At 39.3% G+C, this 17351-nt stretch overlaps 1 long non-coding RNA gene across 1 annotated transcript; it reads left to right on the top strand.

Annotated features, from left to right (window-relative positions):
* Window positions 1-652: 652 nt before the first annotated feature.
* LOC150056964 (uncharacterized) lies at window positions 653-2476 on the top strand. Its single transcript, XR_016537023.1, has 2 exons — window positions 653-776; window positions 1927-2476. It is a non-coding gene; the product is annotated as an uncharacterized LOC150056964 (long non-coding RNA).
* Window positions 2477-17351: the final 14875 nt, after the last annotated feature.

A 17351-nucleotide genomic window follows, 5' to 3' on the forward strand; every position in this document is an offset into this window, starting at 1 on the left:
AATGCTAGGTCTCTGTTCTAAAATACCTTCACATATATACAAACATACATACATACATACATACATACATACATACATACATACCATGTTATATATTATTTCTTATATATAGGAAATAACACACATTGTGTCAAGGCTAGTAAATGTGTATGAATGAAGTTCACGGCAAAGGAAAAAGAAGTAATAGAGGTGGGTAAACATCTTAGCACCTTCCTTCTTTATGAAGAGAGAGACCTTCCAAAGGGAGTGTGTAGATATAATGAGTGTCCATGCAGACAGCAGGGGATGAGCTCTCCAGAGGAAAGCTGAGGGCAGATGCATGGTTGGTGTATTTCAGGATTAAAAAGCAGGCAGAGATTTGAAGTAGAGTGAGTAAGCATTCATTAGTTAGAATTGTGTCCAGCTGTGCACAATAGAAAACATGTTTACAGTAGTTGAGTAAACAGAAGTTTCAGTTGTCACCACCTGAAGAGGCCACTATGGCTATTCTGCGGTGCCATCAGGAGTCCAGTTTTTCTCTACTTTGTCTCTCTACTAACCTTAGTAGAAAGAGTCCTGTTTTTCTCTACCTTTGTCTCTCTACTCACCAATGCACATGTTATTTCAAATTAGAGATAGCACTTTTTCTCTATAACCCTCCAAGCAGGAAGAAGACACCTGAGTCATTACATGTCATTGGTACTGTGAAGGCGTGTTTTCTTCTGGGAAGCTAGTGAGCAAGTTCTGCTGACTGTGCACATGAATGACCCTAAGGTGCGAAGAAAACGATATTTGGGGTGAGTGACTGATGCAAGTTCTTAGAAAAAGTTGGAAAGAAAAGTTTGGAAAACAGTCTATATCACGAATACTGGGATCCTTTCAGCAGGAAAAGTAAATGGAGTTTAGATACTGTACACATCAGATGGCAGTCTCTGCCTTTGTGGACCATTGGTGGAATGTAAATTAGCATAGCCATTATAGGCAACAGGATGGCTGTTTTTCAAATAGTAAGAATGTAAGTATGGTTAAACCAGAATATTTAGGGTATTGGTACTCGCAGGTTCCCTGAACCATTAATTCTAATAGCCAAAATGTGAGTCTAGCTAACTATCAGTGGATGAACTGATAGGAAAAGGCGATAGAAAACTGTAGCAGAGTAGTATTTGGCCTTACAAAGGAACACAATTTTATAGCATCCATGTAACAAGATGATTGAACCAGGAAGCCACTACCTACTGGGCACAGAAAAATGAATATTGTATGACTTCACATGTACGTGACACCCACCCCCTCAGAAAGCACAGTAGAATGATGGTGACCAGAGCCTGGAAGGAAGGAGTTAGGGAGATGTGTGCAGAAAGATATAATTTCAGTTTGAGAGGAGCAGTGCTTTCAAGAGAAAGGAAGGGTGGTCACTATAATTGATGATACGCTACATATTCAAAATTTGCTAAAAGAACAGATTTGGAGTGTTCTCATCCATTATAAATGGTAACTATCTAGGGTAATGTATATATTAAACAGCTTGATTGTCTAACTAGCATACATATTAACAAGTATATACTTATTTGAGAACATTGGTGCATATACAATTTTGCCAGGTAAAATAATTTTTTAAATGCAATGATTAGAGGACAATAAAATATAAAAATCCAAATGACAGAGAGGGAGGGAGGGAGAGAGGGAGGGAGGGAGGAGGGAGGGGGGAGAAAGAGAGAGAGAGGGACAGAGACAGAGACAGAGAAACAGAAAGGGTAGGAGATAAGAAACAGAGAGAAATATAGTAAGGGGGCTCTTAAAAAGTTTACACCTTAGGTTCGGGTTAGCGGAAAAGCTTTGGAAAGGTTTGTGCAGAGGCATCAGATGGTTTGACTTACGTATTAAATACTATGTTTTAGACTAGGATTAACTAAAGCAGGGCCTTAGGCAAATGTTTTTATTCTGAAGGTCTGGGAAGTAAGGAGAAGTGTGGGAGCAGAAGGAGCAAAACAGGAAAATAAAGAAGATCCTCATTTCTGGCACTGGAGTCAATTCCATGAGGGCTTGGAATGTTGTACCAGAGGGTCTGGTATGGTCCCCCAGCCACCATTTTGATCACAGCTCCACTATGTCAAACCCACCACAGCCTACAGAAGATGCACTGTAAATCAGGATGACACCAGCTATGATCTCTTTATTTACAACTACTTGCAAAGTCAAAATGGATATATATTACCTCTTTGTTAAGCTATCTATCCTGGATTTTGCTTAAGCATCAGCTGATTTAGTTTATCCAGTGAGATAGCCTGAATCTTCATCTCAAGGCACTGGATCTTTCAATCGCCTTTCTCATTTAAACTTTGCTACAGTTGCATTCTTGCCATCATTTCTGGTTATAAAAGCAGTAAGAGATATCCATTCGATTATCCTGACTTTCAGACATGCTTTTCCTGCCCTAATTGCACAGTAGTGATGCCATCTTCTTTATGGCAATTAAAGTTTATTCACTTTGCCATTAGAGTAGCTCCTTTTTCTGCTTGCTGAGTCATTGGCATGAATCACCTCAATGACAGGACAGTGGTCACAAGATTCAGTTTAGTGGAGGCAGAACTCTGCCCCCAGGTGAAAATACTTCTCCACTAAGAGCATGATCTTCCAATTCGAGAGATGCTATTATTTGCTAAGGCAAGAAGTTAATCTTTTTTAAACAGGCCACTTGCATGCTGTCAGGAGGGGTCCAATTTTACTTAGCCTTATTACATTTGAAGTGTTGGGGACACAGCCTCAGCTTGTGTCATGCAAACATAGAAGATGGCATCTGAAACCCACAGGTTTAGGCTCCCAGAGGCTGCTCTGGATTGTTATCCCGGAAGGTCCTTAAATTTACATCACCTATGATGGTAAAATGCTCGTACCCGACCTCTACCACATCACATCCTGTCATTCAGATTAGGGAGCCAACTACTAACGGAGACTCTGCCACTCTTAGTTCCCACTTACTCCAACCTCCCGAGATATCAATGCCATTCTTTTTTTTTTTTTGCCAGTCCTGGGCTTGAGCTCAGGGCCTGAGCACTGTCCTTGGACTTTCTCAAGGCTAGAGCTCTACCACTTGAGCCTCAGCACCACTTCTGGCTTTTTTCTATGTATGTGGTACCGAGGAATCGAACCCCGGTCTCCATGCATGCTAGGCAAGCACTTTAACCACTAGGCCAAACTCCCAGCCCCTTCAGTGCCATTCTTAACACTGGATTCTCTTATTGCTGCAATGCAGCAAATAGCTTCTGGGTAGTCTGAGAATGAGTTCCTCAATTTCACAAAATGAATCTCCTTTAGTATTCTCATCCAAAGCCAGTCTTATGACCGCTATTTCAGTCCTCTGTCACAGTGATTGTAGTTTCAACTTCATTCACTGCAGCCCTCTATGCTTTTGGGATCCTTACTAGATGATTAAAAAACATAGTCATGAGTGAGTCCTTCCAAATCAATGACATCTGACCATATAAAATAACACTTATTGAAATGAACTCCATGAAATGGAGGTGTGTGGGAGGATAAGGGGGGGGGCTCAGAAATGGTAGGTCAAAGGGTGCACGAATGAAGCAATGATACTCACTAAACACTATGTCGAAAATGAATTTATAACTAGTAGGGGGGCAGGAGGAAAATACTGGGAGAGAATGAGGGAAGGATGCTCACTACCTGATTTGTCACTGTAACCCCTTTGTATATTACCTTTACAGTAACAATGCATACACTTTTTTTAAATAATAAGAGTTAAACTCATATGAGGGATTGAATACTAAACAGGTTGAAAAATTATTTCAGTAAGTTTAAAACAAATTGTATACATGTATGTATACATATATGTGTTCATAAACATATATTCAAACAAAAATGACCACTTCCCATTCATCTTATATTTTACATACCCTCACACATTTTTTCAGGTCCCTCAAGCATAATAGGAATATGCTAGTTGGATATCTCCCAATGTATTTTGTGTAAAGTCTAATAAATCTTGATCTTCTCTGTAGAAGACATAGGCAAAAAGTCCTTCTCTGGCTGCTTGGAGACTAGAGCTAATGACTAGTCTGGAGGCAATAGGGAGACAGAGGAAAAGGAACCTTGATGTAGACACCTCCACAGCATGCCAGCTGCCTGCCCAAGCACTGCCTTGAATACTCTTCAGACAAGTACGGGGGGAGGGGCTGCTTCTGTAATTTTGAAGGGTACAATGGAATTTAGCAGTTTAGACTCTTAGCTTCATCTACCACAATGGCTCCTTCCAGCTTTTGTTCCATGTTGCATTCCTCCTTCATTTCTATGTAAATGTCTGTCTCCTTTCCACTGTGGTCATATATTGAAATAGAATTGGGGCTTTGATTTAGCATAGTTGAACCTGCTGCTTTGAGGGATGGGAGGCTTTTTAGTTCCTACCTTAGAAAATGGCTGTCCTAGTGACTTCACTTGAGAGTTGGCTGACCTAAGTTTTCATTTTCTAAAGCTTCCAAATCATTTTCAAAATGTCATCCAGTTCCATAATCCAAAAGCTACGCTTGACTTCACACTATGCAAGTGTCATAGCCAGTCCTACACCCAAGGCTCTTTTTGTCCTTTCTTCTGCTTTCTAGCCCACCTTGAGGTCAGCAATTTATTACATATAATGCTACCTCATGTCAGAAGGCGTCACAATATACCACCGATACATAGTGATTATTTCTGTCTGGAAAGTGGGTGATTTAATTCAGAGGATCTGTTGTCAAGGACTACTTGTGATAACAATTCTCTTAGCTTGGGTTTTCTGTGCCTGAGATGAAGAATTGCTGAGGATAGTTTATTAATAAAGCACGATCGAGAGAGGGGAAAGAATGGAATAGAGATGAAGCTAATAAAAGAACGCTGACTTTTTGGAAGAACAAGAATTGGTATCCAGTCATTCTGAGACCATTAAAAAATGAGTACAAAATCTGTCTAGTGGAGAGACAAAAGAAAGAGTCATTAATTCATTGGTTTCTAACTTCATTTGTGGAGGATTGCCCCATACTATATTAAGTCCCTTACTTTGGAATCATTTGGGCTTGATTATCAAAAAGCCTCCCGATACTTTCCAAGCTGTTTGGAAGGCAGAAGCAGAAAATGCACACATTTTCAGACAGTTGAGACTTGAAAGGAGAACATAGAACTAAAGATGGAGATACTGGATATGTGTTGTTTTTAGTTCCTTCTTTGGGGGAACCTGCATAGCAACAAAAAATTTCTTTTATAGATTCCTACACACTTATGTATATGTATACATACATACATGTATATATGTGTATCATTGATAGTCAGAGGTCCAGATCCACAGTTATTCTAGAAGAAAATCAACAATGATTGATCCCAAAGACCTGAGAAGCCTCAGTTCTCTACCACAGTGCATACAGTAAGATGTTTATGTATGAGGGGGGAAAATGTCACAGCAGCCCCTTCCATCACTGTCAGTAAGTTGTGAGATGGAGGAAATACCTAACTTATGTGCCTAATCCTGAGGAAGTAGAACTGAAAATAGCAGAAATCAGAAATCAAAACATGTGATCCTTCCTAAGCCAAGGCAAAGACAAGCAAAGGATATACTAGAGTGCCAAATAGTTATGAACCACAAATGATGGGCTGTGTTATGACCAGGGTAAGAGATCAATGAGTAGAACCTGGTGGAGAGCCAAGGTTCCAGGTAAACAAAGGGACATAGGATTCTCTGATGAGTAATAGGTTCCTACAAAGTCAGATAAAATAATCCTTCCTCTTCTGTTGGTAGTGGTGTTAAAAATAGCTGTTGTAGGGGACCCACTTACTCACCAGGTGAAAAGGCAAGTGTGTTTACATGGTGATAAGACAAAGCTGAATACCAGCTCTGTCACTGCAGTGTCTATTTTTATACTGCTGTAATGCTGATATCCTGTTTTGAAACCCCAGGCTCTCATAGGCAAAAATACAAATACCCCTCCTCACTGTGTCCACATTCGAAGGCATTGGATGTGTGAATATCTGGTCAAGGGAGCTTTGCAGGGAGATGCAATTAAGTTTTTTCATACTCTCTAAATGGGCAGACACCCCTTCATTACTTGGGCAAATACAACGAGATCAGATGGGTTCTCATAAGAAGAGATTGAAGATGAGAATCAGAGGTGAAGATGACGTGATGAGGGCACAAGTCAAGGTGAGATGAGGTCTGAAGAAGGGGAAAAGCTGCTTTGAAAGATGGAAGAAGTCGCTGCCAGCCACAAAAATGAATGCAGGTTACCTCTAGAAACTAGGAAAGGTGAAGGAAAGGATTATCCCTGAGAACCAACTCTGCTGACATCTTGATTTTCACTCAGTGAAATTGATTTAGGATGTTTGACCCTGCAGGCTTAGGAGATAATAAATAGTTGTGTTGTTTTGAGCCAGCAGATTTGTGGCAACTTGTTATAATCGCAACAGGAAAAGGTTGCAATGGTCAGTGTGTGTTTACAGCTGTGGGAGATTCCCAGGATCTTTCTCAGTCATATATTTACTCCTAAAAATCATTTCATACCAAGATCTCTATCTTCCAGCCCCAATAAACAGGGGGAAATGTGACTATTACCTGTACTATTTTTGCAGTTAGCAATGTCCTCTCTCTCACCAGAGTCTGCTTGACCCAATCTCCTTTCCTCAGAATTCTTACACCATCTGTTGTGGTGTGAAAATGTCCTTCAAAAACCCATGTGTTGAAAACTTAATCTCCAAGGACATGGTTGTGAAATGGGAAGTGATGGCTTAAAGAGAAGCCCTCAAAATGCATTCACAAAACAGGCACAGATCATTCACACCTGTAATCCTAGCTACTCAAGAGGCTAAGATCTGAGTATTGTGATTCAAAGTCAGCGTAGGCAGGAAAGTCTGGGGGTCACATATCTCCAATGAACCAATAAAAAGTCAAAAATGGAGCTGGAGTGGTGGCACACCAGGTAAAGTGCCAATGTTGAGCAAAAAACTTAGAGACAGCATCCATGTCCTCAGTTTAAGTTCCAGTATTGGGAAACAAATGTGTACATACACACACACACACACACACACACACACACACACACATTAAAGATGCTATTTAAAGGGCCTTGTGGGAGCAGATCCACTCTTTCCTTCCTTCTGAAAGAAATATATCCTTTGATCTTAAGGGAGCACACACAGGAGGCTCCATCCGGCAACCTAGGGCTGGACCGGGATGGACCTTGATCTTGATCTATGCAGTTGCAGAAATAGATTTCCATTCTTTTTAAATTACCCACTTTGCAGTAAGGTATCATCAATGTTGATTCTCTTTAGGCAGATAAGTGAGAGTCAAACATTGTGTAGTGTCAAAGGTCTCTGGGCGAATCCCTTTCCACCAATTCATAGTCCTGAGGTCAGGATAGGGTTTAGAATGACAAAAGCAAAGAACTAAGAGCACCCTGGGAAGGACATCTTTTCCCTCCTCGCCACCCTCTCCCCTCTGCTAGGAAGATAATCTTTTCATTCTTTCTGCCAAATATTTATCCCCTGGCCTTGAGTTGTCCTGTTTCTGTGCCTTGAGAAATAGAAAGGAAGTATCAGGTTGCCAATCCTATCGTAATTTCATTGAAGACAAATGCTACGTTATTCATCTTTGTGCTTCCACTACTGGCAAGGAAGATCCACTACTGAATATTGCCAAGATTCCACTCTTGCAAATGTGTTTCTTGGTGCCCTGAAGTCTTATAAATCTCTAGAACCTCATGCCAGAGAGTGGATATTATTGAGACGAGTGTGTGGCTCTTACCAGTGTACCCCTTGAAGGGAATGGATTAATCCCTAACTCAGATATCTACCTTCCATCTGTTAGATTTGTACAGTCTCACTGAAACCTCACAACTATCCTACTCATAATTCCGTGTTAAATATGCTGAAGCTCACAGTCTGTGGTGCTTCGAATATGATATGCTCTCCCCGTCCCGCCCCGACAGTCTCACGAGTTGGAGATATATTTGTCAGCTGGTGTCCTTCAGGGAAGCTATTAGATCCTGAGGGCTCTGACTTCATCAGTTGATGATGTCATCACCTGCTGACACTGTTTGGAGGTGATAGAAATACTAGGTGGTGGAACTTGGTGGAAGGAAGCAGGTCCCCGGAGGTGTATTGCTTACTCTTTCCCTGGCCACCATGATGTGAACAATTTTCATCCACCACATCTTGCTGATAGAATGCTCTGTCTTACTACATGCCTACAGCCAAGGAGCCAGACCACTGTGGGCTGAAACCTCTGAAACTATGGACCAAAATAAATGAAACTTTCTCTTTTCAAACTGCTTTTCTCGGATGTTTGTCACAGCAATGCAAGCATCTGACTAACAGACACATTACTAACAGAGAAACTAGACCCTTTTCTGTCCCCATACAGAGGAGGAGGGGGAGGAGTGAATTTTAAAAAGAAATGGGGTGTAACATGAATTCATCCTTCTTCTTGACAATTAAAAATAGGTCAATTATGAAAAACCCAGGAAAACAATTTCCTATGAAAGTTCCCTGGTACTTAGTATTATCACAAGAGTGGCATTCTGTTAGGATTATGTATAAAATCTATACCGTGTCTAACGAAGGCTATACTTGTAGGTCAGAATGCCAGCCGTGAACCTTTAACCTCAATTCTTCCTAGGTAATATCCTAAAGGTATCTGTTTCAAATGAAATGGGTTCCGTTATGGACTCTCTTAGGGAAGACAACGTTCATTGCATTCTTACCTCCTAGTATTCTCAACATTTCTGGGTTGAGGGAACTGAACGATCACATTCTCTTTCTGTGTTACCTCCATTTTAATAATGCGATGGTTGGAGGAGTTCCTGAAGCTCCTTCATCGAGAATACAAATAGTACTTTTCCTAAGGTTTTTAATATTGTGTAGACTTCCTTGTTTTATAGGGTTTATTGTTTTAAATATGGAAGGATTTGGAAGTATTGTTTGACTTGTGTAAAAGGGTGAGTGACTCTGCGAGTTGGACCCGAAAAGTCATCCATCTTATTGTTAAAAAAGCCTCCTTGACAAAGGTACAAATGCAGGTAATTTCCTTGTTATGATGGTGCAAAAGCGGTGTGTATTCCATGGGAACTGGACTTGCAGTAGACTCTAGATTTCTTTCTGGGCTATAATGTTGTTTTGCAATGCTCTGCAGAAGCTGGAAGCCTCAGGTCCTACCCTCCTACCACTGGATGGGTAGCCACCAGCTGGGACATTACTCATTAAGATCATACAGTGGCTGACTGAAAACTTGACTGGGTTGAGAGATGCCTAGTACATGAGTAAAGCTCCCTTTGGGCTCTGTCTGTGAGGTCTTTTACAAAGATGATTGACGTAGGGAAGAGCCACTGAGGAAAATAAGGGAAAAGGAGCAAGCTGGCTCGCTCAGCTATTCCTTCTCTCTGCTTCCTAACCACCATGATAGAAGATACACCTCACCATGATGGAGAGGAACTTCTGAAATTGTGGACCAAAATAAATCCTTCCCCGCATAGGCTGTTAAAGCCAGTTTTTTTTTTTAATTTTTACATTGGTGAAAAGTCTTACAAGGATGGATTAAGCACACTTTGAAAAATGTGGTGTTTTGTATTGTTGCTGGTCTATCAGAATGTAGCCCCATCGTAGGTTGGGGAAGCCTTTTATGAATAACAAAAGTGCCATGAGAAGATGGAGACACAGGAGTGTTGTCAAACCCAGCAATGGAGATACAAAATACCTGAAGTTGGAACCAACCTCTCGGCTTCGACCCTCACAGTTCAAAATTTGGCTTTATTAGGTTTTTTTTTAATGAATATCTTGCAAATATGTTGACATTTCAAGAAATAGAATGTTTGAAGTATTTAGAAAGGTACTATAAAAGTGGGCTTTGGTGGCTTATGCCTGTAATCTCAGTTACTCAGCAAGCCAAGATCTGAAGATAACAGTTAGGGGGTAGGAAGGTCTGTGAGATTCTGAATAACCACCAAAAAGCCTAAAGTGAATCTGTGGATTAAGTAGTACAACCCTAGTCTTGAGAAAAAGAGCTTAGAGACAGTGGCCAGGCCCTGTGTTCAAGACCCAAGACTGGCACACGGGTACACAGAAATAAAGTATTATAAACATTAAGAGAAACTAGGCCTCTGATACGAAGGTTGATTAAGAGCTAGGATCTCCCTATATATAGTCCAAACCACTTCAGCCTCTGAAACAATTGCTGAACACATTAGGCACTGGGAAACCATTTTATCAGTAGAAACAAGAACAAGCTAATCACATTTAAACAATTTAAATGATCCCACAGTTTCACTAAATTTTACTTTGTTAGAAGACTTAAAATATAATACTAAATCTAATAAGAGATGTATTGATTGACTGACTGATTGATTGTGAGTCATGGGTTTTGAGCTCTGAGCCTGGGCTCTGTCCCTGAGCTCTGCAACTCAAGATTACCACACTACTCCTTGAGTCACAGCCCCTCTACCAGTTTTTTAGTCGTTAATTGGTAACAAGAGTCTCATATTCTTTAGTGCCTGGGCTGGCTTTGAACCATGATCCTCAGAACTCAGTCTCCTGAGTAGCTAGGATTACAGGCATGAGCCACCGTGCCTGGCTAAAGCTAATAAGAGATTTATTATAAGAGATAAAACTCCATGTGTTTTACTTTCTAAGCAGTATACAGCTTTGCCTTTATGATTAGGTTACTGGGGAATTCAATAGTAGATGGTTAACATTACCCTCATAACTAATATTAAAAAACTATCTTTATGTATATACAAAAAGGTCTCAACTTGATGCTTTCTTAAACATTTTAAGAAGCTAACAGGGATTCCAATTCAACATGTCAGAATATGATTAGAATGCATATTGATCAATGTCACCCCTTTCATAATTTTTTTCAATTTCTCATATCACCCATCCCCTTAATTTTTCTAGTGCCATATCCACATAGATACATTGGATATTAAAAAGCCAATAGAGAGAAAAAGAGCAGTTTCTGTTTAGTCTTGGAAACAAATTTAATTGCCTGTCTTAGAAGTTGTATTAGCTTACCAGCCTTGGGTTTTCCATGCCATTAATATTTTTAAGGTTGAGTTACAGTCTATGTGCTTTTCAAGCCATGGGTTTGAAGAGGGTTAGTTACAACTGTAAAAACTGAAGGAGAATAAATGTGGCAGCTTTGAAAAACATGGACTAGAGGAAATGATGGAGGAGATAAGATTACTTAGGAACGCTTGTGATCTGTCCAGGAAAGAAATTATGAGCTTGTGATTGTAACTAACAGTGAAATATACAAAAGATGAATAGGCTTAATGATCTTGAGTTAGGACTGTTGTAGTTTGCAATTGATGGTTAGGTTGGAGGCCATGGAGGACGTGTTGCAAATAAATTCCATTCTTTCAGGGAGCCAGAAAAATATAGCATCTAAGACTAGTGTGTTCTGGTTAACCTCTTCGAGGTTACATTTTCATAGTAATATTTCTTCAAGGACTGGAGAGAACTATGGCCATAAAATAATCAGTGCAGTGCTTGGAAACTCACAACTATCTGTCATCCCAGAAGGACCTTGTCACTATTAGTCACCACATAATAAAAGATACACGGTGCTTACTTATCAAATTTATTTCATGAGCTCACTGATTTGCAATAACCTAAAATGTGACAGACCTTACGACCTCCAAATTAGAGTTACACTGTAATATTTTAATTCTTAGTGCTCTTCAAAAGACTAGACTAATTGGAATCCGTTCCTAAAGCTCTTCTCCACAAAACTGCATTATGGGGAAAGGTATTATATAAACATTTTTAGGGTTATAGTCTCTAAGATACCAAAAAAGACTTCATTTTTTTTCATGTGTTGGAAATGCAACACATTTATTTAGTATACTACAACAGAACCTAAAAGGACAGGCTCTGCCAGCTTACAGAGGCCACGGTGTTTATCCTACCAGAGTTATGCCATCAGCTCAGAGGTAGCATTTAAACATTTTGGAGGGAGCCAGACTGGGGCTTGAGCTCAGAGCTTCACACTATGGTTTTGTGTTTTTTGCTCAAGGCTGGTGCTCCAACCCCTTAAACCACCACCCCACCACCTACTTCCAACAGTGTGATGGTTAGCTGGAGCCTTGCAGGTGTCTTTGCCTGGGCTGGCTTTGAACCTTGATCTTCAGACGTCAGCCTCCTGAGTAGCTAGCATTACAGATGTGAGCCATCAGTGCCCAGCAGCAGCTAGATTCAAAAGACTTTGAATCTTTATTGAAACAGATGGTTTTAGCCACAAGTAGTCCATGAAAATCCTTTTAAAAATAATTGTTTGGATTCATCTACAGGAAATAAAGTATTATTGTGTTATTCATTTGTAATTCATTGTTTGCCAAAGCAAAAAAAAAGAAACAGTTATTCAAGAGTCTGGTTACCCCCTATTTCAATCTTAGCAAAGGCAAATAGATTAGCAAAAAAGAGCTATGGTCCTTACTACATGTCAGAAAAAAAAAGGTTAATGTGTCACATGGATATCATATAGTATCACATCCTTAATCTGTAGCCCCAGGGCATTGACAAGGAAAAATGTGAAGAAAGCATAAACTCATCTAAAATGATGCCAAGACACATATTTAGATGAAGTGGTAGAAATGGCATCTTAAAAATATATCGTATGCAGAAAATTGAGATTGCATTACTATCTGAAACTGAGTTCTCATCTAGGGGTGCAATCTGTAAGTGTGATTCTCTTGGGTCACATAAATACAATGCTTTCTATTATCTTATCTTGACATTGTATACTGAGAAAAAGAAATACCTTAAGGTTGTAGTGTGTGTGTGTTTATGTGTGTGAGAGAGGGAGACAGACAGACAGACAGACACAGACACAGAAAGAAAGGGAAGGAGGAAGGAGAGAGAAGAATTTTGAAAATGTATGCCACATTTATTTGATTTTAAACTTTTGTAACCAGGATAGAAATGCCTAGATGGACAAGTGCTTTCAGCAGCATTTACATTGTTAAAAATGTGGAAGGATAAAACTAGACATGGAAAGATTACTTTGCCAGATAAATTTGCCTTATATCTCAAATTACTTTGCCTGGAGGCAAGAAATGGGAGAATTTGTGTCCCAAACAGAGCTGTTGATGAACTGAAAGATAACTGCAGTAGCAAAGATTTCACTCTCTGGAAAAGAGAGAGACTGACATTTTCATTTTTGAAAATATTGCTACAGATTATTAGACAGATTCATCTTTGCTATACATAGATGTCTTCAGATGATGGAGAGAGTCTTCAAATAACTCATCTCTTTCTTAACTGTGGTTACTTAAATTACATTCAATCAAAATGAATTTCTTTTTACAGAGAAATTACACTTTAAAATATAACACGTGCACTAATTGTCTTTGTAATCACGAATTTGCTGTCTCACAATTAGTTCATTTGAATTGGAAGCATCATTGCATGAACTAGGAATACAAGAATCTAATGTTTGTTCCTGCATTTACTGATTCTGAAAGGCCACGGGTAAATCTCTTCAACTCCCTGAGCCTTACTGTAGTGAGTTTGTAAAAATGAGAATCATGACGGCCTCACTCCACACACAACCAAAGGCTCCAGATCATTTAATGTTTGTTCTGGAATGTCTATTTAGTATGCTCAAAACTGTATGTGTGTGAAATCATTTGGAAAGATTGAAGAACAGCTCACAATAGAGGGATCATTCAGAGAAATTGTGGCAGAAAAGGTGAGAATAAAAAAACTGTCCCCGAAAAGAAAAATCACTACCCAAAGATTTGAGGGCATAAGCCATGTCCCTCAAATAAACATGAAATATTTATTTACTAAACACATTCATACAGAGTAAGGCCTGTAAGAGTGTGTTAATCCTTTACACATCAAATCCCTTACTGAGAAGCTCAAGTGCTCCTCAGAATTCATCTAGTCAATCCTTCTCCTTCGCTATCAATCTCTTTCTCTCAATTACTTACTATCCTTCTCTGTCATACATGCCTCAGGTGTCAACAACAACAATGGCAACGAGAAATTAAAACTAACACGAACTGCCAGAACCCAGTGGGAACTGAGAGAGCAAGGGGCAGTTACTGGGCTCATACTTTTGGCCCGGTCTTCCATAGCTCTGTCAATGAGCCCTCATTAGAACTGTAGGAAGTCTGTTCTAATCCTCTAGCTTCCTAGCTGATGTTGTAACACTCAGTATCATTTAATTGATGCCTATAAACTGACTATAGAAGTATTTTTTAAATTCCTATTAAGGACAACTGGTAATACACAGTTCCAGTTTAAAAAAATTTTTGAACAAAACCTAGATACATAAGGCCATATAGTATGACACTAAATGAAAGGACCTCCAGGATATAGAAACAAAAGCCATCTAATGAGTGATTGTTGTCCTTAATGTACTATGTTATCTCTCATCTCTTTTGCTGTCCCTTGGTTATCTCATGTTATTATAGTATTTCACTTTGTATATTGTATATATGCTTATTTGGTTATTTGAAATAGGATAGGGAAGGGGGGAAAACAAGATGAGGGGCATGGGTAAGGGGAGGGAAATGGGGACCAAGACATGAGAAAGGGTATCAATGTTTGTGAAGTAATGCACCTTCTATCTGGTGAATATCATGTAACTCTTCTATTAATTACAATAAAAATATATGGAAGATTTTTTTTTGAAATGTCAGCGTAAATTCCACAAAGCAACGAGAAACCACATGAAGTGGTACATTGAACAATAAACCATAAGGGACAATGAGTATAGAGATGGAGGCATCCGAACATCTGGCTGGAGATCAAGTGGGGATAGGAAAAGTGGGCAATGGACTGTGGAAGAGCTGGGCTTGCAAGTTTAGTGGAGCAATTTGTGTTAGGGCAATGGTTAAGATTGTGGTCCCACAAGGCTTTATACTTTTAGTTCACTAGTGCAGACAACAGACAATGAGATACCACTTCTCTAGTGGTCCTTCCTCCATGTGGAGTCACTCTTGGAGAGGGCCAAGTGGATACAACCCAAATGAGATGGATCATGATGTTGACAGTCTCAAAACAGGAAGTCTCTAGCTTCTCTAATGCTCTTGAGCTCACCCTTTTCCCTTCCTCTCTCCCACCCTCCCTCCCTCTGTCCTTCCTCTCCTTCCCCTTCTTCCCTCTCCCCCTCTCCCCTCCCCCCTTCCCCTCTCTCGTCCTCTCTCTTCTTTCCTCTCCTTCTTTGTCCTCTCTTCCTCCCTCTCCCTCCTTCTTCCACCTGTGCACCCGCTCCTACCCCCTCTCTTGCTGGTACTAGGGTTTGGACTCAAGGTTAGGTTGCTGCTGTCCCTGAGCTTCTTGAACTCAGGGCCTGGTTACTGTCTATACTGTCCATTAATGGTGTGTGTGTGTGTGTGTGTGTGTGTGTGTGTGTGTGTGTGCACGTGTGCACATGTGCACACCCACGCCCATGTGGTTGAACTCAATGCTTTTGTGGTGATTAATTGGCAATAAGAGTTTCACAGACCTTTCTGCCTTGGATGGCTTCAAATTATGATCCTCATATCCTAGCCTCCTCATTGACTAGGCTTATAAGTATAAGCCACTAGAGACTGGCTGCATCACTACTGTGTTTTGCTCAAACAATCTAGTTTGATAGGTGCACATTACATTTAAGCTGTTCATAAAATGGGGAATTGTGCCTTGTATCCACCTTTACCCAAGTCACATCCATCCTTGAAAGATCAGTTAGTGGTTTTTCTTTTAGCCTTTGCTCCATTTTGTACTGATTTCTTTTTCCGGTTTCTTGTAACATTCAGTGAGTATAACTTTTATATCAGAATTTCATTATATATCTTCCTTGTATTATTAACTCAATTACATATTTTCATATCTTAATCTCCTCTACAAAACTGACACCCTAAGGAGATGAATAGTATAACACTACACCTTGCTTTCCTTAGGTTGTATTGAAATGAAGAGCCTGAAATTTTCAGTAAAATTTTGACATTGAAGTAATCTCTGACATACATCATCATCCCATGTCAATTTAAGAAGTCTTTGTGCCGTGATTGTTTCAATTTAGAAAGAAAAGTATTATGTGGAAATCTTTCCAGAGCCAGGTTTGGAAATATTGAACTGTTTCTTCAGTAGCGTGAGCCCTGAATATCTCTGTTCCTGATTGTCTGTAAATGTCAGTGGTTGGCCAAATAGAATAAGGACAGAGGCAGCAACAATAATAGCATAGAAGGAATATAAAGGTATAGAACTACAAAAGCTAAAAAGTCTGATTAGAGGAATGAGTTTCAGAAAAATGTAATCATCAGGTAGTATTATTTGACTACCCAATATTTGTTTCATCATCATTACCAAAAACATTAAAGAAAATCTCTAATTCTTTTTGGTAATGCTAATTTGACTCCATTAATCTCTCTGAGTGGTTTTGCATTAAATCAATGGAAGATAAATTGTGGCAGCTCTTCAGGAAAGTATGTATAGGATTTATCTTTAGGATAAATGTAAATAATAAAATTAATTGTTCGATCACGAAAATCTTTTGTCTATAAATTGCTTTTTGAGGAAAAAAATAAGCTGCTATAAACACACACCAGACAGCTTATAATGTACCAAGCGTTTTTTTTCTTTCATTGACATTATTTTTAAAATGGATACAATAATGCCTGTGTTATCTAGCCAAATGTTGGATGTGGAATAAAAAAAAGACTCTCCCTGGCTGCAAACTTCCTTGGACAAAGCAGATTAGCTGATTGAAAATTTCTACTTTTATGACATTGCCTTTGACCAACCTTCACAGTATCTCAAGTTTTCTCTTCTTTGTCCTACACATGACAATGCCCCTTCTTCTCAGAAGCAAGGGGCATTAGGTTGGATAGGTCTTGAGAACTGCAATCTAATGACTAAATTGTGTTGTATTATCAAAAAGACAAAAAAATAACTCCGCTTGATCAAAGTATGCCCTGGTGTGTTAAGAATTCAGTGATTTTCTCCAGACTATCCAATTTGTTGGTGCATAAATACAATAATCTCTCATCCTTTGTATTTCAGTGGTACTAGTTACAATCTCTTCATTTATGATTTCATTTAAGTCTTACTTTTTATAATTTGGCTCTGTTAATTTTATCTTCACAAAAAAATCAGCTTTTATTCTCAGTGATTTTTTTCTCTTATCAATGTAGTGCCTATTTCATTTATTAATCTGCTGATTATCAATATTGCTTTCCTTTTAGCCTTCTTTTCTTTTGGCCTTAGTGTGTTCCTTTTTTAGTTCCTTGAGGTGAGATTTTTTGGACACCCTTTTTTGGCAGTGTAAGTCTTGGAATGTTATCTAAGACATTTTTTATAAGACTTTGAACATGGAAAGATTACTGAAAATCAGAAGTACTCAGAAGATATTCTTC

Source organism: Megascapheus bottae, chromosome 11, assembly GCF_031878675.1.
Source record: "Megascapheus bottae isolate mThoBot1 chromosome 11, mThoBot2.hap1, whole genome shotgun sequence".
Taxonomy (NCBI): Eukaryota; Metazoa; Chordata; class Mammalia; order Rodentia; family Geomyidae; genus Megascapheus; species Megascapheus bottae.